Source organism: Schistocerca americana, chromosome 1, assembly GCF_021461395.2.
Source record: "Schistocerca americana isolate TAMUIC-IGC-003095 chromosome 1, iqSchAmer2.1, whole genome shotgun sequence".
Lineage (NCBI taxonomy): Eukaryota > Metazoa > Arthropoda > Insecta > Orthoptera > Acrididae > Schistocerca > Schistocerca americana.
The window spans coordinates 951,588,024-951,609,884 of record NC_060119.1 but is presented as its reverse complement, the minus strand read 5'-3'; positions in this window follow the sequence as shown (position 1 = coordinate 951,609,884).

Here is a 21,861-nt window from a genome sequence, read left to right as displayed (position 1 = left end):
ACCAGACAGATGGGACAAAGACATCAAGAAGATCGCTGGTAACACCTGTCAGAGAACTGCCCAAGACCGTCCCACTTGGAGAAGAATTCTGAAAGCCTACCTGAATCCACAACTCGAAGAGGCCACATCATCTAATGATTGAATTGGCTGATGATGATGATGGTGATGGGCTTAGTAATCAGAAACTCCTTTTTTAAACATAAGAACATTCACTGGTATACTTGGGAAGCCAGGGGACCCAGATCTGTCATTGACTATATAATAACAGATCAGGAATTCAGGAAGGCTGTGAGGGACACACGTGTATTCAGGTGATTCCTTGATGACACTGATCATTGTTTAATCTGCAGTGAAATTGGGATTGTGAGGCCGAAAGTGCAGGAGGTCAGGTCCATATGTAGGAGGATAAGAGTGGAGAAACTTTAGGATAAGGAAATCAGGCACAAGTACATAACAGCGATCTCAGAAAGGTACCAGTTAGTTGAATGTAATCAATTACAGTCATTGGAAAAGGAATGGACAAGGTACAGGGACACAGTACTAGAAGTGGCTAAAGAATGTCTTGGATCAGTAGTGTGTAAAAGTAGGATGAAGCAAACAGCTTGGTGGAATGACACAGGCAAGGCAGCCTGTAAGAGGAAAAAGAAGGCGTATCAAAAATGGCTACATACTAGAACTCCGGTAGCCGGAGAAAGTTATGTTGAAGAAAGATACAAAGCTAATAGATAATTGCAGCATCCAAGAAGAAATCTTGAGAAGACTTTGGAAACAGGTTGGAGACTATAGGTCAAGCTGCTGGAAAACCATTCTGGAGTGTAATTGGCAGTCTTCGAAAGGGAGGGAAGAAGGAAATGACAAGTATTTTGGACAGATCAGGAAAACTGCTGGTGAATCCTGTTGATGCCTTGGGCAGATGGAGGGAATGTTTTGAAGAGTTGCTCAATGTAGGTGAAAATACGATCAGTAATGTTTCATATTTCGAGGTAGAATGGGATAGGAATGATGATGTAAATAGGATCACATTTGAGGAAGTGGAGAAAATAGTGAATAGATTGCAGTGCAATAAAGCAGCTGGGGTGGATGAAATTAAGTCGGAACTCATCAAATGCAGTGGAATGTCAGGTCTTAAAGGGCTACACAGGATAATTGAAATGACCTGGGAGTCGGGACAGGTTCCATCAGACTGGACAAAAGCAGTAATCACACTAGTACTTAAACATGGAAACAGAAAGGATTGTAAGAACTACAGAGGTATCTCTTTAATCAACGTTGCGGGTAAAATCTTCTCAGGTTTTGCTGAAAGGAAAGTGCGACTATTAGTTGCGGTCCAATTGGATGAAAACCAGTGTGGGTTTACTCCTCTTAGAGGTTGTCAGAACCAGATCTTTAGCTTACGGCAAATAATGGAGAAGTGTTATGAGTGTAACACGGAATTGTATATTTTCTTTATAGATCTAGAAAAGGCATATGACCGGGATCCTAGGAGGAAGTTATTGTCTGTTCTACGAGATTATGGAATAGGAGGCAAACTTTTGCAAGCAATTAAAGGTCTTTACATGGATAGTCAGGCAGCAGTAAGAGTTGACGGTAAATTGAGTTCATGGTTCAGAGTAGTTTCAGGGATAAGACAAGGCTGCAACCTGTCTCCACTGTTGTTAATATTATTTATGGATCATATGTTGAAAACAATAGACTGGCTGGGTGAGATTAAGATACGTGAACACAAAATAAGCAGTCTAGCATATGCGGATGACTTAGTTGTGATGGCAGATTCGATTGAAAGTTTGCAAAGTAATATTTCCGAGCTAGATCAGAAATGTAAGGACTATGGTATGAAGATTAGCATCTCCAAAACGAAAGTAATGTCAGTGGGAAAGAGATATAAACGGATTGAGTGCCAAATAGGAGGAGAAAGTTAGAACACGTGGACGGTTTCAAGTACTTAGGATGCATATTCTCACAGGATGGCAACATAGTGAAAGAACTGGAAGCGAGGTGTAGCAAAGCTAATGCAGTGAGCGCTCAGCTACGATCTACTCTCTTCTGTAAGAAGGAAGTTAGTACCAAGACTAAGTTATCTGTGCACAGTTCAATCTTTCGACCAACTTTGTTTTATGGGAGCGAAAGCTGGGTGGATTCAGGTTACCTTATCAACAAGGTTCAGGTTACGGATATGAAAGTAGCTAGGATGATTGCAATGGGAACAATGGCAGGAGGGTGTCCACAATGATGAAATCAAAGAAAAACTGGGAATGAACTCTATGGATGTAGCAGTCAGGGCGAACAGGCTTAGATGGTGGGGTCATGTTACACGCATGGGTGAAGCAAGGTTACCCAAGAGACTCATGGGTTCAGCAGTAGAGGGTAGGAGGAGTCGGGGAAGACCAAGGAGAAGGTACCTGGATTCGGTTAAGAATGATTTTGAAGTAATAGGTTTAACATCAGAAGAGGCACCAATGTTAGCACTGAGTAGGGGATCATGGAGGAATTTTATAAGGGGGGCTATGCTCCAGACTGAACACTGAAAGGCATAATCAGTCTTAAATGATGATGATGATGATACACATCTACGCGTAATTCGTATGTTCTGATGATGAGTACAGTGGAATTATCCTCGAAATTGTGAATTTTAGCTCTAACTGGAGCAGTGCATGTACCTATTTATTAAACTAAACTGTAGAATGTTTCATATTTGATGAAGTAACAACAGAATACATTCTCCTTCCTGTGAGGCCTACCAGATATGCTTCAATTAATGTTTTCTCTTTGCGCAAGTGCAGGCACATGAATAGTGCTGAAATTGAGAGGTGCCCTCAGAAACAGTTCTACATATCCTCCATATCTGCTGCTGCCCGGACATGTCTACCCGAAGGCTGCCCCTGCACACAAAAGGGGCGACCGCCCATTGTTCTTCGCCGGCCAGCGCTCGCAGAGCAATAACAGATAATCCCGGGATCCGTCTAATACAGCTAAGCTTCTTTGCTACGAAAGATAGGCAGTTAATGCGGGAAGCCTATCGGCCTTTCCCATCTCTTGGTCCGCTCGTTAACTTTCTAAGCTCTCGTGTTTTCCTACAAACGGCAATTTATCTCCTGGATTAGAAGGGTAAAGTGTGCCAGAGCGTTTATGTGGGAAACACCCCTTAGTAATTTATTACTTCTTAACTTCACCTGAACAGAGAAGAAATGTTACTTTCAGGACACGACAAGCCCAACACGCACTAACATGACCACTATTTACTATTATAGCAGGGGCAACATATTAACCCACTTACACAGAACTAATAATAATAGAGAAACGCTTTAATAATAGAGAAACAGAGAGAGAAAGAAATGAGTAGCGGTGATGTAATATTTTGATGTCTTTCGAGAAGAATTCCAGCACGTTTCGTAGCAGTTCTTTCTATTTCCACTCTCGCATCCAGACTTTTCTAAACCAAACGTAGACGTTAGTTGTTTACAAAAAGCGGCAATATCTGTATCTGTAAATTGTGTGTACTAGTAAATACCGAGAACTGACGGGTGAAGCCATGAGACGGTCGAATTAAAATCTTATTGTAATACGTGGTGGACAGGGACGCTGGTGGCAAGTATTCAAATGTTGTCCTCGAAACATAGTTAAAAGGTACGAAACAAGATATGCTTGTCCTACATTGGTTAAAACTAATAGCATTTTGACTGATTTATTACTTTTGTGTATTAATCATTTTAGAAAGAAGTGACCGACATCTGAAAAGTTAGGAGTCTTTGGTATGAATACTGTGATCGGGTAAACCTATGTTAATAAATTCCAATGATGGATTGATAGTGTGGATTCTGTTTCATAGGCATCGCCGTACATGATAAAGCCGTTGACTGACGTGAACAGCCCCTTGTGGTTGTTCAAATATAGCAGCTTTTATTGTAAATACCTGCATGGTTTCTAGTTGACAGTGGAAAATTAGCTTAACTACTCGTGAACCTTTGTTTCTATTGTCATGAGTATCAGATCCCTCACACACGAACAGCCTCATCTAAATAGAGGGCGACCTAAGCTGCCAAGTAAACCACACACTGAATACTATTCTTGTTCTGTACTAGTGCACTGTGACATATGTCATTGTTATACTAAATACACTGCACATTAATGAAAACATTACACCGATGCTGTTTCCTAAACAATTAAGGAACTGCAGAACAGCGGGGAAAGGACTTACGTTCGTGGTAGCACCAGAGAATGAAATGATCCTTGAAACCGAATGCAGGTACATAACATCCAACCATTTAATTGTTTTTTGATGTTATTTGAAGAATATGTCCATAGTCTGACTACGGGCAAAAATTAAGGAAATTAAAGGAAGCGAAGTAGTTCTAAAAACAAACTTTCAAGGTGGAGTGGTTTCTCTATAGTGGAGTTGGGGAAAGAAGTTCCACATCATTTTGCAGCGCTGTCAATAGTTTTCAACTGCGAAACTCAAACAGCTGCTGAAGAAATCGATAGTTTTCTATACAGGCAAAGAAAACTACTTTTTCAGCTTTCCCAAAGTTTATGGAATTGTGGAAACGTTCTTAATCACTCAAGTGGGTGTTTGATATGAATCATCTCATTTGCACCACTTTCTGATTGGTGGTTCAGCCGCAATGAAAACAAAATCATCAAAATTTTTCTGGTCTCGTACCAATTAACAGAAAAAGTCCGAAACTTTTATTGTTTCCTTTTCATCACGGGTGAATCTCCATTCAGAAATCGAAGCCACTTACTCATGTTGGCCTCTGATTATTCATATGTGTGTGTGTGAGAATTCTAATGGGACTTAACCGCTAAGGTCATCAGTCCCTAAGCTTACACACCACTTAACCTAAATTATTCTAAGGACAAACACAGACACACATGCCCGAGGGAGGACTCGAACCTTCGCAGGGACCAGCCGCACAGTCCACGACTGCAGCGCCGCAGACCGCTCGCCTAATCCCACGCGGCGATTATTCGTGTCAGAGGCCTACTTGAGTAATGAAGACAGTTTCCAAAATTCCACTAGCTTATGAGAGGCAGCCTCCTTTTAAGGAGATAATTTTACTGTGCTAATAGAGGTGCGATAAGACTGAGTTGTCGTGATAGAGATGTATACAAAATCGCGTTACGTGATTAGTTGAGGTATGGGCGCGGAACAGCCGTGCGATGCCCATTCCGACGATCAGGAATGTTCCTCCGCTGACACAACTTTAGGAATTGAAATTAAAACAAAGACCACAATATGTTTTAACTACACCAGTGATCTGCTTACGATTATGCCTACATTATATTTCGTTGTTTTCCCCGTCGTTCTGAAACTACAAGCTGCATCTAAAGCAGAACTTCAACTTTTGTCAGATGTGATCGCACACGTATGAAGCTTTAATATGTAGGGAACGTGACAGTCCAGTGGATTGAAATAGAAGCACTTGCTAACAACTATTTTTCAGATTTATCAGCCGTCAGGAGGGTAGTATTTTTTGCAATTTTTTAACAAACGAAACTCGACAAATAGCCTGTTCAACGTTTTGGAGGTTAAATTGGATTTCTGAGAACATTGTATCGATCATAGTACTGGACACTACAATTACTTATCTGAGGACCTGCTGAATAACCGTTGCCTAAGGAATTACATAAGTTCGCAATTTAGTGTCAATGTCACTGACAAATGACTCTCACGTGGGGTGCGGGAAAATAATGCCAAACAAATAACTATACGGAAATAGATTTATAAAACGAGACCTTGATCATCTGTATGTCTTGTCAGCTCACTGTGTACACCTCAGAGGCAACAGGCATTTTATCACAGATCCCGCTGCTCGCATATCCCCACAGGCAATGTCCCGCCCGCTTGTGTTATTGGTGGGCAGAAAGAAAGCCAGAGAGCGTGAGAGGCTTCCGAAGATAAAAAGAAAAAAAGAGAATGGGGTGAGCCAGAAGGCGGAAAGATGGAGAAAGGGAGAGAGAGAGATCGTTATGGAACCTCCAGGCTGCTGGATCGCGTATCGTGTATTCTTTCAATTCCTTTTTGCCGCAGTTCGGTAGAAATGGGACAGCGTGTGATGTTTCCGAAAGGCAGCAACGTACGCTGACGGAATTGAGAAATTGCCTTACCTGCCTTTTCTATATGAACACAACGTTACGCTTTCTGTTTTGCAATGGGTGAGGTAAATGACACACTTCAGAAAATACCAGTAAACCCCCACCTCCGATTCTTTAAAGAAACGAACTCCCGTCTATAAAGCACCTTCCACGGCTGATTACTTTGCAAATGAGTACTTTTAACGTTAATAATATAAGCGAGAAAAGGTTTCTGCAGGCCTTGAAAGTATGTGTTACGTTTCCTGGAAGTCACTAGCGCTCTGATTCCGCCCCGCCACTGCTTTCTCAAGTAGTATAAAACACAGTCTGGGTAATCGGGACGCCGTGCCTTATGCAGCCTCAAAAGGTCACACGGTTTGTAATACTGTGCTTGTCTAAGTGGGTTAAACTTTTAACATTTTCTCTTAAGGCTACTTTCTTGTGAATCCTCTTCAAATAATTACTTTTTTTGTATCAGGTTAAAACGATGCTTAGGGTTATTTTGTACAAAACCGTAATTAAAAGAACTGCATATTGGGAAGTTATTTATGAACCAACTTAAAGATATGTTAGTATTTAGCCACACTCGTGTTTCCACTGCTTTAAAATGTAAAATGTTCTCATTAGACCCCTTTTCGAGAGGATATACTACGCAACTATTTTTCGAGTTGGCAGCCCTCTTACAAGATATGCTTTGCGATGGCCTTACGTTTTCCTTGTACATTTTTGGTTTTCTATCGTTGTTTTGCTTATAAACACTTTTGTAGTTTGTATTTATGCTGCTCTAACATTCTCGAAAATTATTATAAATCCAAAAAGTATTTTGGTAATGGTGTGAAGAAGTAGACTTGCTAGAAATATATTTTGCTTCAGTATGAGGTAGTCACTTGGGGCAGTTTATTCCAAGGAAACAGGCAAAGCTGAAAAGAGGGTCCTTCAGAGAGTTAAAGAAGCTGTAATAACAAGGATATACTAAAAATGGAAGAGAGAAAATGACTGACATGGAAACCAAGAAGATAAGCAGCTGGAATATACTAGGAACAACAGAGATGAACCATATATGAAATATATGTTTTAACTGAATTTCCTGAGAATTAAAATTTCTTAACAATTATTTTAAGCACAAAAAATCTATACCGGGTGAAGAGAAATGCCGCAGTTGTAGCTTGGTATGTGATTTCTCATCCACTGTCAAGACAAATGTTTGTCGATGAAAATCAGATCGGGTGTATGCTAAAAACACATCTATGTTAACGAGAAGCTGGCAACATTGTCACACCGTGCAGTGCATATGAATGTGCAGAGGAACGCGTATCGTCGAAATGTGCAGAGAAATGTGTATGACCCCGCACTACTGAATACTACATCGTAGCTCACTGACTAGACTGCTGGGACATTAAATCCACCTCCCTAGTTTTGGTCGTTTACAAGCGGTTCATCATTATGCCACAAGACATATCACATGACAGTGAGATTCATTAAATTGCATGTATGTGTCTACTAACCGTGCAGTACACAACCATAACTTGTCCTGTCAAGTTCGTGGAGGGCGGCTCCCCGATGGAGTTCGCAGATAATGATTACGTCAAAATGCTTTTGGTGCTGGGTACATCCGAAAACCTAGCTGCTACTGCTGTTCGTGAGTATGGCGCACGGTACTCTCAAAGGCGCAGTCCCGATGACAACCACTTTCATCAGCTGGAGCAACACCCTCGCGAAACCGATAATCTTTGCCCAAAAGTAATAGACAGAGATCGTCCAAGGACTAGACGTATTCTAAAAACAGAAGACGTAATTCTTGAAAGCGTTTCCCAATCACCGCGGTGAACTACCTCTTGATATTGCAAGGCAGTGCCAAATATCTCAAAGACTGGTTGCTGAAGTGTTGCACGATGAATTACTGCATCCATATCATTGCAAGTTAACTCAACACTAGCAGATACAAGACCGCATTCGACGAGTACAGTTCTGGGAATGCCTTTTGTACCAAATATAAGAAAATGAACGTTTTATAAACGACGTTATATGGACTGACGAAGGTAGCTTCACTCGTGCAGGTCTTTTCAACCTCAACAACAGGCATTACTGGTCGAAACACACCCACACGTCACCCGTGAACGTGGCTTTCGAGCACTCCGACGAAAATAAGTCTAATCACATGTTTACAAAATTACTGACAGGGGTTGTTTAATGCACTCTAAAATTTATCCCTGTAGCTTTAATTGCACAATGTGCCTATGTAAAACCAGACTGTATATTTGGTACAACTACCACGAACAGATACACAATAGATTGGAAGTATGAATTAAACAGCGCCTTCAGTCACAACTTCTTCGTGTTTTATTACCTACACGATGCATTTCGGACCCTGTAGGTCCATCGTCAGGTGTAATTTGTCTTATATGTGTTTTATTTCTTCTCCTGAATGAGGTGAAATGCATATTACTGTCACGAATAGGATTAATGTTAGGTTATGAATTTCGTAAGTCGATCTCGGGGAATATGTGCAAAATAGTGGAAAATTTTCACCGTAAACTTACCGCATCATCCAAGGAAAGCATTTTTAATGTTTTAGCACCGGCAAAAATTCTTTTCTCCGTCGTTTTATACATGTCACTTCATTCATTCAAGATGTACATTTGCACCCACATGTTTATAAACACTTCACAGATGTTTTTGTACATGGTGTTGTCAAAGATGAATTTATTCGTAGTGCTGAAGATAGAACTATTAAACAATCGACATATGCAGAAGTAACTTGAGACTAGGTCTTTTAAATTACTAAAATATCTGTGGATTGCGAAATCTGTTTGTTGGTTTAACATAGATTCTGGTTTTTTGATTTTGTAGAGGTATATCTCCAGTTGTTCTAAAAGACTTAGGGTCTTACCTATGGCCTCATTATGTAGTATTACCAAATTGTTATCTAGACTGTTGATGACATGTTTCTTTTCCAACATATCCAACATATGTTGAGCAATGACTGATTTTTCGAAATTCTTGAGCCTGAAAGCACTTACATGACCTTGATAACGGGTCTTGAAGTTTCTGCCTATTTTCCATACATAGGAGGCAGGAGAACTGGGACGTGATACATTGCACACTCCGCTGTTGTTGTATGTTTGTGTACTTGATTTTAGGTTATGGATGAGTAGGTTTCCTAACTTATTATTGGTTGAGAATGCACTTGTTACATTTGTTTTTCTGAAAAGGTTGGCGATTTTTTGTGATATGGGGTCCAGGTATGGGATAGTAGCGAATATTTTCTCTTCTTTCGCAGTGTGTCCATTCGTTGCCTTGTTTTTGTATATTTATCTGCTTAAATTGTCAATTGTCTTGGATGTGTAACCACTGCTTATGGCAATGTTCTTTATTGTATCGATCTCATTTTTGATTGTGTTTTCTTCTAAATCAAAGCAGTTTACTCTCTGTAGCATGAACCTAAATGGAGCATGTTTCTGTGTGGTGGGATGGCATGATGAGTTGTCCTATGTTATGTCTGTGTATGTGCGTTTTCTATATATGCTGAACTTGTGTTTCTGTTGGCGGTTGGTGATTTTAAGATCCAGGAAACTTATGCTTTTGTTGTCTTCATGTTCTATTATGAATTTTATGTTTTTTGGTAAGAATTGAATACTGCTAGTAGTACTTCGACATCTTTTGTTCCATCAAAGAACAGCAAGATGTCATCAACATTTCTCCAGTAATATACTATTGTACTTTTGAGTCTATTGTTTTCATTAAAGAATTTACTTTCCAGATGATTGAGAAATATCTCTGCCAGAAAACTTGAAATTTCAAATGCTATGGTTACATCTAAGAGAACGCCACGCGAATAGACACTAAAGTAACATTGGTAGCACACTTATTGTAATCTTTGCGTAGTTGAATATAATGGTAACCAGCGACGCAGGAGATCAGTTCTAAAATTGTTGTTAAAATGAGTGGAAAGATTTTTCTTGCACTCATCTTGTTTTGTCAAAGCTTCTGTGGATCTGGCCTACTTCTTGACGTTTTTTAAGCGATTATGATCAGATCCAGCGCTTTGAAATATGAGTGAAGCTACTATTCACATTTTCAAGACTGTTGTTTATTGCCACCACACTTATGGCGACCAATCAGCTTCATGTGTCAACTTTATCACTTGGCTGAACACAGTTTTCCATAAATTTTATAATTAACATTGTGCACTACCTGACAAGATCGTGTTACGTTTCTTATACGTTTTAAGTCAAAAGTTGCAAGTTTCAATAAATGAAATACATGATCCGCAGTTAATTCACTGTGCAACTCTAAAACAAAAACTGTCTACCTGAGACCAGTACAAATACTGCCCTCCCTGAAAGCTTAAGAAAAACTGATAATTTGTGGCAGGTAACCTAATAATGTATTACAGCTTGGAGTTCTACATTGTTTCAGAACCGGTAGGTAATCGAAATAAATGGTTCATATTTTCTATTTATTTTAGTGAACAGTTACCCAGAAATTATGACTCTTGTGATAAGCAAAACTTCAAAAAATTAAAATAATTGTTTATTACTGAACATAATTTTCAAACGGAGATTCTGTAAGGTTTACTAAGTATGCCACATCGATGAAATAACAAACATCATGTACTTTCTTCTATGTGACTGGTTTACTGGTTTTTATGGAAAATTGTTACAATTCATAATTATACATCTACATCTACATCCATACTCCGTAAGCCACCTGACGGTGTACCTTGAGTACCTCTATCGGTTCTCCCTTCTATTCCAGTCTCGTATTGTTTGTGGAAAGAAGGATTGTCGGTATGCTTCTGTGTGGGCCTTAATCTCTCTGATTTTATCCTCATGGCCTCTTCGCGTGATATACGTAGGAGGGAGCAATATACTGCTCGACTCTTCGGTAAAGGTATGTTCTCGAAACTTTAACAAAAGCTCGTACCGAGTTACTGAGTGTCTCTCCTGCAGAGTCATCCACTGGAGTTTGTCTATCATCTCCGTAACGCTTTCGCGATTACTAAATGATACTGCAACGAATCGCGCTGCTCTCCGTTGGATCTTCTCTATCTCTTCTATCAACCCTATCTGGTACGGAACCCACACTGCCGAGCAGTATTCAAGCAGTGGGCGAACAAGCGTACTGCAACCTACTTCCTTTGTTTTCGGATTGCATTTCCTTAGGATTCTTCCAATGAATCTCAGTGTGGCATCTGCTTTACCAACGATCAACTTTATATGATCATTCCATTTTAAATCACTCCTAATACGTACTCCCAGATAATTTATGGAATTAACTGCTTCCAGTTGCTGACTTGCTATTTTGTAGCTAAATGATAAGGGATCTATCTTTCTATGTATTCGCAGCACATTACACTTGTCTACATTGAGATTCAATTGCCATTCCCTGCACCATGCGTCTATTCGCTGCAGATCGTCCTGTATTTCAGTACAATTTTCCATTGTTACAACCTCTCGATACACCACAGCTTCATCTGCAAAAAGCCTCAGTGAACTTCCGATGTTATCTACAAGGTCATTTATGTATATCGTGAGTAGCAACGGTCCTAAGACACTCCCCTGCGGCACACCTCAAATCACTCTTACTTCGGAATACTTCTCTCCATTGAGAATGACATGCTGCGTTCTGTTATCTAGGGACTCCTCGATCCAGTCACACAATTGGTCTGATAGTCCATACGGTCTTACTTTGTTCGCTAAACGACTGTGGAGAACTGTATGGAACGCCTTCCGGAACTGAAGAAACACGGCATCTACCTGGGAACCCGCGTCAATGGCCCTCTGAGTCTTGTGGACGAATAACGCGAGCTGGGTTTCACACGATTGTCTTTTTCAAAACCCATGCTGATTCGTACAGAGTAGATTTCTAGTCCCCTGAAACGTCATTATATTCGAACATAATACGTGTTCCAAAATTCTACAACTGATAGACGTTAGAGATATAGGTCTATAGTTCTGCACATCTGTTCAACGTCCCTTCTTGAAAACGGGGATGACCTGTGCCCTTTTCCAATCCTTTGGAGCGCTACGCTCTTCTAGAGACCTACCGTACACCGCTGCAAGAAGGGGGGGTAAGTTCCTTCGCGTACTCTGTGTAAAATCGAACTGGTATCCCATGAGGTCCAGCGGCCTTTCCTCTTTCGAGCGATTTTAATTGTTTCTCTATCCCTCTGTCGTCTATTTCTATATCTACCATTTTGTCAACTGTGCGACAATCTAGAGAAGGAACTACAGTGCAGTCTTCCTCTGTAAAACAGCTTTAAAAAAAGACATTTAGTATTTAGGTCTTTAGTCTGTCATCCTCTGTTTCAGTACAATTTTGGTCTCAGAGTGTCTGGACATTTTGTTTTGATCAACCTACCGCTTTGACATCAGACCAAAATTTCTTAGGATTTTCTGCCAAGTCAGTACATAGAACTTTACTTTCGAACTCATTGAACGCCTCTCGCATAGCCCTCCTCACACTACATTTCGCTTCGCGTAATTTTTGTTTGTCTGCAAGGCTTTGGCTATGTTTATGTTTGCTGTGAAGTTCCCTTTGCTTCCGCAGTAGTTTTATAACTCGGTTGTTGTACCACGGTGGCTCTTTTCCATCTCTTACGATCTTGCTTGGCACATACTCATCTAACGCATATTGTACGATGGCTTTGAACTTTGTCCACTGATCATCAAAACTATCTGTACTTGAGGCATAACTTTTGTGTTGAGCCGTCAGGTACTCTGTAATCTCCTTTTTGTCACTTTTGCTAAACAGAATAATCTTCCTTCCTTTTTTAATATTTCTATTTACGGCTGAAATCATCGATGCAGTAACCGCTTTATGATCGCTGATTCCCTGTTCTGCTTTAACTGTTTCAAATAGTTCGGGTCTATTTGTCACCAGAAGGTCTAATATGTTATCGCCACGAGTCGGTTCTCTGTTTAACTGCTCAAGGTAGTTTTCAGATAAAGCACTTAAAAAAATTTCACTGGGTTCTTTGTCCTTGCCACCCGTTATGAACGGTTGAGTCTCCCAGTCTATATCCGGCAAATTAAAATCTCCACCCAGAACTATAACATGGTGGGGAAATCTACTCGAAATATTTTCCCAATTACCCTTCAGGTGGTCAGCCACAACAGCTGCTGAGCCAGGCGGCCTATAGAGACATCCAACTATTACCATGTCTGATCCTACTTTAACTGTGACCTTCACCCAAATTATTTCACATTTCGAATCTCCGTCAATTTCCTTCGATACTATTGCACTTCTTATCGCTATAAACACGCCTCCCCCTTCACTGTCCAGCCTGTATCTGCGGTATACATTCCAATCTGAGTTTAGGATTTCATTGCTGTTTACGTCTGGTTTCAACCAACTTTCTGTCCCTAGTCCTATATTGCCATTATGACCGTTTATTAATGAGAGCAGTTCTGGGACCTTTCTATAGACGCTCCTGCAGTCTACTATTAGCACATTAATATTGTTATTCCCTGTTGCATTTTGCCTACTCCTACCTTGCCGCGTTTCAGGAGGCGTCTTGTCGGCCTAGGGAGGGAATTCTCTAAGAAACCCACATGTGTACTCCACACGTACTCCGCTACCCTTGTAGCCGCTTCCGGCGCGTACTGCACGCCTGACCTATTCAGGGGGACTCTGCATTTCTCCACCGGATAGCGGAGGCCGAGAAATTTGCACCCCAGATCTCCGCAGAATCGTCTGAGCCCCTGGTTAAGCCTTCTACTCGGCTCCACGCTGCCCTCCAGTACTAAATCGGTGATCCCTTGATGCCTCAGAACATGTCCTACCAACTGATCCCTTATTCTAGTCACGTTGATCCACAAAATCCTCTTCTCCCCAATTCTATTCAATACCTCCTCATTAGTTATGTGAGCTACCCATCTAATCTTCAGCATTCTTCTGTAGCACCACATTCCGAAAGCTTCTATTCTCTTCTTGTCTGAACAGTTTATTGTCCATGTTTCACTTCCATACAGGGCTACACTCCATTTTAATAATTTCAGAAACGATATCCTGACACTTAAATCTATACTCGATATAAACAAATTTCTCTTCTTCAGAAAAACTTTCCTTGCCATTGCCAGTCTACATTTTATATCCTCTCTACTTCGACCATCAACAGTTATTTTGCTCCCCAAATAGCAAAACTCCTTTACTACTTTAAGTGTCTCATTTCCTAATCTAATTCCCTCAGCATCACCCGACTTAATTCGACTACATTCCATTATCCTCGTTTTGCTTTTGTTGATGTTCATCTTATACCCTCCTTTCAAGACACTGTCCATTCCGTTCAAGTGCTCTTCCAAGTCTTATGCCGTCTGTGACAGAATTACAATGTCAGCGGCAAACCCTAATGTTTTTATTTCTTCTCCATGGATTTTAATGCCTACATTGAACTTTTCTTTTGTTTCCTTTATTGCTTACTCTAAATACAGATTGAATAGCATCGAGGAAAGGCTACAACCCTGTCCACCTCCCTTCCCAACCACTGCATCCCTTTCATGTCAGTCGACTCTTATAACTGCCATCTGCTTTCTATACAAATTGTAAATAGCCTTTCGCTCCCTGTATTTTACTCCTGCCACCTTCAGAATTGGAAAGAGAGTATTCCTGTCAACATTGTCAAAAGCTTTCTCTAAGTCAATAAATGCTAGAAACGTAGGTTTGCCTTTCCTTAATCTTTCTTCTAAGATAAGTCATAGGGCCAGTATTGCCTCACGTGCTCTATATTTCTACGGAATCCAAACTGATCTTCCCCGAGGTCGGTTTCTACTAGTTTTTCCATTCATCTGTAAAGAATTCGCGTTAGTATTTTGCAGCTGTGACTTCTTAAACTGATAGTTCGGTAATTTTCACATCTGTCAACATCAGCCTTCTTTGGGAATGGAATTATTATATTCTTCTTGACGTTTGAGGGTATTTCGCCTGTCTCATACACCTTGCTCAACAGATGGTAGAGTTTTGTCTGGAATGGCTGTCCCAAGGCCGTCAGTAGTTCTAATGGAATGTTGTCTATTCCCGGGGCCTTGTTTCGACTCACGTTCTCAGTGCTTTGTCAAACTCTTCACGCAATATCGTGTTTCCCATTTCATCTTCATCTACATTCTCTTCAAGTACGCCGGCCGAAGTGGCCGTGCGGTTAAAGGCGCTGCAGTCTGGAACCGCAAGACCGCTACGGTCGCAGGTTCGAATCCTGCCTCGGGCATGGATGTTTGTGATGTCCTTAGGTTAGTTAGGTTTAACTAGTTCTAAGTTCTAGGGGACTAATGACCTCAGCAGTTGAGTCCCATAGTGCTCAGAGCCATTTTTGAACCTCTTCAAGTACATCGCCCACGTATAGACGCTCTATATACTCCTTCCACCTTTCTGATTTCCCTTCTTTGCTTAGAACTGGGTTTCCATCGGAGCTCTTGATATTCATGCAAGTGGTTCTCTTTTCTCCGAAGGTCTCTTTAATTTTCCAGTACGCAATATCTATCTTAACCCTCGTGAGATAAGCCTCTACTTCCTTACATTTGTCCTCTAGCCATCCCTGCTTAGCCATATTGCACTTCCTGTCGATCTCATTTTTGAGACGTTTATATTCCTTTCTGCCTGCTTCATTTACTGCATTTTTGTATTTTCCCCTTTCATCAATTAAATTCAGTATCTCTTCTGTTACTCACGGATTACTACTAGCCCTCGTCTTTTTACCTACTTGATCCTCTGCTGCCTTCACTATTTCATCCCACAAAGCTACCCATTCTTCTTCTACTGTATTTCTTTCTCCCATCCATGTCAATGGTTCCTTTACGCTCTCCCTGAAACCCTCTACAACCTCTGGTTCTTTCAGTTTAACCAGGTCCCATCTTCTTAAATAGTAATCGTAATTATTTATCAAAGAATATAAATCTTATTGGAATTTACTGTAATATACCTAGGAAAGCATTTATGAAAGTTAATTATCGAACATTCAACTACGCAAGGTGGGGTTCGTGACAAGTTTTACAGTTCCCGCTTCTTTTGATGATCTTGTAGTGCCGCGTGGTAGACCGAGCGAAACGATCGTCACCTTGTAACCTCCCCCTCACTTATCGACCTTAATGACAGTGAAAAATTAAACCGCGTGTACCTAATGGAAATTTGGGGAAAGCAATCGTCACCGAAGTTAATCTGTCGGTAAAGAGGGAGGAAAGGGTTACATCTAAATGAAAGGAGAAGTCCGAATGAAACTGGTGGAAATTAGTTTTGAAAAGGGGTAAAGTTATTAAAGAAAGTAAATGTGCAGCCGTCACGTTAACAATTAACTAGCGGTAATTAGATATCTGAAATTTGGGAGAAATTACGGTCGCCAGTCCTAAGGACAATTACTATAGTAATTGAAAATAAAGGTTATTACACATATAATTAGCACTTGAAGCATGGCAACTGAAGGCTGACACGTCTAGTGTGAAAACTGAAAGTTTGTCAGAAGTAATAAATTTCGCTACACTTTGACTTAATTGAGCAAAAGAATTAATAAAACCGGGAAATCGGAAGTTAATCTAGTGACTTAAGCTAATAGTGAGCTTTCATTCCGAAGCACATCGAAATTTAGTAAAATACGGTTAGTCTTGGACTACCTCAACAATCATTTCAAAAGCTACTTGAATCTACACCATTTAGAAATAAGAGATTTAACTTTGAACTTGAATTAAATGATTCTGAACAATTAACAATAGTAAAATTTAGTACGTACCAAGCTGAGCTGCAGTCACAGGTAAGCTAAAATACGGTAACAAAACTCGCACTCTTAATTTGTGCTTGTGTAATCTAAATATTGTAGCCGGCTATGAATACCTTAACTGAACTTTGAAATGAAAGCAGTGAAATCGAATGATGCTGGCGTTTGAATTTCAATGACACTCGGGTTCATTCCGGAAAAGGAAGGGACCCTGCTTGGTAATGCAATTGGGACAATGAGCAACAAAGGTTCATGCTAAGTTGCTGTAATTTTGCAAGGCAAATGGAACAATTTTAAAAGCTGAGGACTGCCATACAGTTCTAAAACTTTACGTGCTTCCAGTCTTCCTTGTTGGTTGATTGCAGGTTTGAGGCCGTCGATCGAGGAGGTGGCGACAGTCATCCATTGTCGGCCGTCGCTGTTGCGGAAGCTGGATGTTGGCGCGCCTTCTTCTCGACACGGCCACCAGGCGAAACGGGCTCTTGATGTGCCAGCTAATACTTCCCGTCCGCGACACAGTGTCAGAAACTATCATAGCAAGTCGAGCGCAATTACATGCTGCCAAACCCCGAAAGCGCGGCAACTCGCGGGAGCGTCACACAACACACCTGCTCCCCAGCACTATTCCAGCCAGACTCCCACTGCTCTGCCCGCGCTCCACGCGGCGGAGTTAACACTACCAAAGATCCTAAACACTTTGGTTCTCCACACGACCTATCGATGTAATGGTTCGATAGCATAGTTTCCCTAGGCCAGACCCAGCGTAAAAATACAAATAATCTTTACACAACAAACCAATTATACATCGACATAAATGCATATATATACAAATAGTAAAACAATTACAATATACAAAGCCACAGAAACGTCATATACTCAGGTAACAAAATAAGGAAAAAAAATTGTAATACAATAGATGGAAATACGAGGATATGCATTTCCGGCGTTACACGTGCCCCACATTGTCTGAGGATGTTCGTGTAACCTAAACAGACTCAGAAAATGTCCCAAAAAAAAAAAAAAAAAAAAAAAAAAAGAACTGCGGAAATGCATATACTCAAAACATCAAGAAATTTTAGCATTAGGCTGATTAACTATAAATCAATTTTTAGACCATAATAATTGAGTGGAGACACTCCTAATCTAATTCCACTCTGTCATCTTACACAAAACAAAACAGGTTGACAACATATTGAAATTCATAGAAAACATAGAAAATGGTTTAGCTATTCTAAAATCGTCAAAATCCCTAACAATATCGAGAAATATAATACTATTTACAAAATTAATCAGAGTACATGGTCATAATAAACGGGTATATCAAAATACGCAAATTAATAATTAATCACATAGAATACGTATATTATATACTTTTCATAATTAATATTCTCTGTCATGAGAGTCCGCTAAACAAGAAAATAATATACAGCAGATCGAAAAAAAAAACATAAATATTGACAGCAGAATTCTTTCAGCTGTCCGGGAAGAAAAGCAGTTCCGCCTTCCGTACTCGCAAGTGCAAAGAATGCCGAGAGCGGCACATGAGCCGACAGCGGCTCCGCCTCGTCAGTATTGTTGCGCCCGCCTGTGCGGCACGCTTGATCTCACTGGCCTGTATAACGGCATTTTCAGAACGTCCGTTTCACTGAATTCTTTCGGAAAAACACACTCCCGAGTAATCTCAAGGAGTTCATTAACACTATCACAGTGGATAACTCAACACTGTCCATCATCACACGCATGTACTAGCCTGAAACTTAAAACAGCTTCTTAGTACATCGGTAATGACTAGTAAATCACATATTTATGAAATCTTACAGCTAGTTACAAAATCATATTTACATTCCTTAATCTACTAACTCAGCTGAAAACTTAAAATAGCAGATTGGATTTTTCGATTGATTATTAATCAATTCCTCTTAAATCATTTAGTCAAAATTAATTACTTATTAATAACAACTTCGTTAATGTCCTCTTGGTCAGGCAACAGCATGGCAATCTAGCAAATCGTTTAAATCTTACACTCTCTATTTACATATTGTACAAATTACCCATTCTGTGGTATTGATCAATCCTAGGTTGGTACAATTTCAAGTCTACAATGTTCCGTATACCTAATAGTTTTCCAGAGCTTGGATACTCTAAGCAATAAGCATTTGTGTAAGGTATACCAATGACTTTATATGGTCCATTATAAACAAACTTAAATTTAGAGATTTCATTGTCTATGTCGCTCGATTTCTCGTGAGCTTTTACAAGTACTAAGTCTCCGATTGCAAACTTAGCAAAACGCGCTTTAGCGTCATGACGACGTGGGCGAGCATCGGCTTTTAGCTTCATTACTTCTCGCAAACGATCTTTTTTCACACCAATACTAATGTCAATCCGTGGAGGGAATTTGATTATCTCTTCCACTAAACTTTTACTTCTGTCATCCAACACGATTTCCTCTGGAGAAAATCCCGTCGATTCATGTCTCAAGGTGTTCATAATTCTCTCAGATACTGCTACATATTTGCCCCATGCGCTATGGTTGTTATGGCAACAGGTACGGCAAAGTCGGCCTAGCTCGCGCATATACCTGTCAGCGGGATTCCCAGCTGGACAATAAGCTGAAATATGGATCACCTCGACCCCATAACTTTCCATGCCTTCATTCCACAACTTAGAAGTAAATTGTGCCCCATTGTCTGATAGAATCGCCTTGGGCTTACCAATATGAACAAAATAATCGTTCACAAGCTTGCTATAGACCGCTTTGGCTGTAGCTTTCATAATCGGGTATAGCTTGATGAGCTTGGAAAAAGCTTCTAGCACTACTAAAATGTAGGCAAAGTTTCGTGATCACTTGGGCAAAGGTCCGTACAAGTCCACGCACAGTAATTCAAAAGTGTCGTTAGGCCTTATATTTTGCATAGGACCACGACTCGTACAGTTGGTAACCTACACCTTCTGACATAAATCGCAAGTTTTCACTCTGTCAGTAACGCGTTTTAACATGTTGTTAAAATGCACTACTTCACTCAGCTTTTCCATACATTTCTTTGGTCCACGGTGACCATACGCCAAACGGTAGTAGTCTATTACTTCCGTGACGAATTTGGTGGGCCAGCATACCCGCCAAATATTACTATCTTCACCCTTACGTATGTACAAGATATGATCGTATATCTTGTAATACTTCCATAATTTCTCTCCTTCTGGACTCCTTTCGTCATATCGGGTTTTCACCATATTTAAACAACCATCCTAGTTCTGATGACGACGCAGATTCTTACAGACGTTCACTAATAATTTGCGTCCCTCAACTTCTTTAAAATAGTATAATTTGACCACTCCATCTGACTCATCTTTCAATACGTCTTGATTAGACTCGGGCAACCGCGACAGCGCATCCGCTACGCAATTGTCGGTCCCTTTTACGTAACAGATGTCATAGTTGCTTGAACTTCTTGAATCCCCACACGATAGCGAGACACTCTTTCTCAGAAATCGTGTAGTTTCGCTCACTTTTTTATAAAGTTCGACTCGCGAACGCTATCGTCCGGTGTTCCTTATCCTCTCCTTTACCAACTTCTTGGAACAGTTCTACCCCCACCCCGTAATTCGACGAATCCGTTCCCAGATGGAAGGGTAGCGATAAATCAGGATGAAATAGTTTGTTAGATCTTAACAACTCGTCTTTTAATCTCTCGAAAGCGGCCTGACACCCTTCAGGCCACACAAACGGAACATTTTTGCGTAAGAGGTTATTCAAATTTTCATCATTAAACACTTGTCCTTTTACAAATTTACGGTAAAATCCTGTGAGCCCTAGAAAACTGTTTAACTGTTTCCTAGACTTGGGTGGAGGACAATTCCTTATTGCCTCTAGTTTCTCTGGGTCCTTCGTAATACCAGCAGTGGTAATTACAAGCCCTAAAAATTTCAGTTCCTGCTTCACAAATTCGCATTTCTTAAGCTTTAGAGTCATTCCGCCACGGCGCAATGCTCTAAAAACTTCATCTAACAGGTCACAATGGTCATGCCAAGTGGCATTGGCCAACAATAAGCCGTCAACATATACAGTTAATCTTGAACTCAAAGGCGGTCCTAGCACTTTATCTAGGGCCCCGATGAATACGGACATAGATATATTAAGTCCAAACGGCGGTACTCTATACTGATAACAACTGCCCGCAAACAAGAAGGCGGTGTATGGCCTAGATTCTTCTTCGAGTTCTATTTGCCAGTAACTAGCCGTCAGATCGAGGCTAGTCATGAACTTAACGCCATGAAAACGTTGCAAAATCTCCTCCATACTCTCTGGTCTGTCTGTTTCGCGTTGAACGACTCTATTCAACGTGCGTGCGTCAATCACAATACGCACACTACCATCCCGTTTTATTACAATGACCAAACCGTTATTGTATGGACTCGTACTTCTTTCAATCACTCCCCATTCGATCATCTTATCTACCTCCCGTTGCACTGCTTCCTTTTTGGACAGCGGTATAGCATACGGTCTCACGAAGAATGGTTCGTGCGGAATTACATGCAACTTGCATTTATATCCTTCCACAAGTCCCGGTTTGTCTGAAAACACGCTCTTATTCCTCATTATTACTTCATACAGGCCTCGTCTTTGTTCGTGTGTTACGTTTGACACACCGTCTACAATACTTCCCAATTCATTTTCTACACTATTGTCAATGCCGAGATTTCTCACATTACAGTAGTTCAAATTCATACCTACGTCAATACCTTCCGGCCAGTTAACAATGTGTTCAGGCTGGTATTGCCTATGCACACCGTCTCCTGCCTCGTCAAAACTAACTACTATTGTTTTATCTTGTGATGTACATGTCAAAGTTTTGCTTTCGCAATTAATCACTGCACGGTACTTTAATAGCCAATCTAACCCGATAATTACTTCCGTAGTTAAGTCTGGCACGACGACAAACTCTTGTTCAAATCGTGCCCCACAAATCTCGAAGTTGACAAAAATCTGTTTTGTGACCGGTTTACTGGCCTTCCCGGTAGCACCGATAATTTTCACTCCTGTTACTGGCATAACTACGACACCAGATCTGTCTTTCAGTAACTCA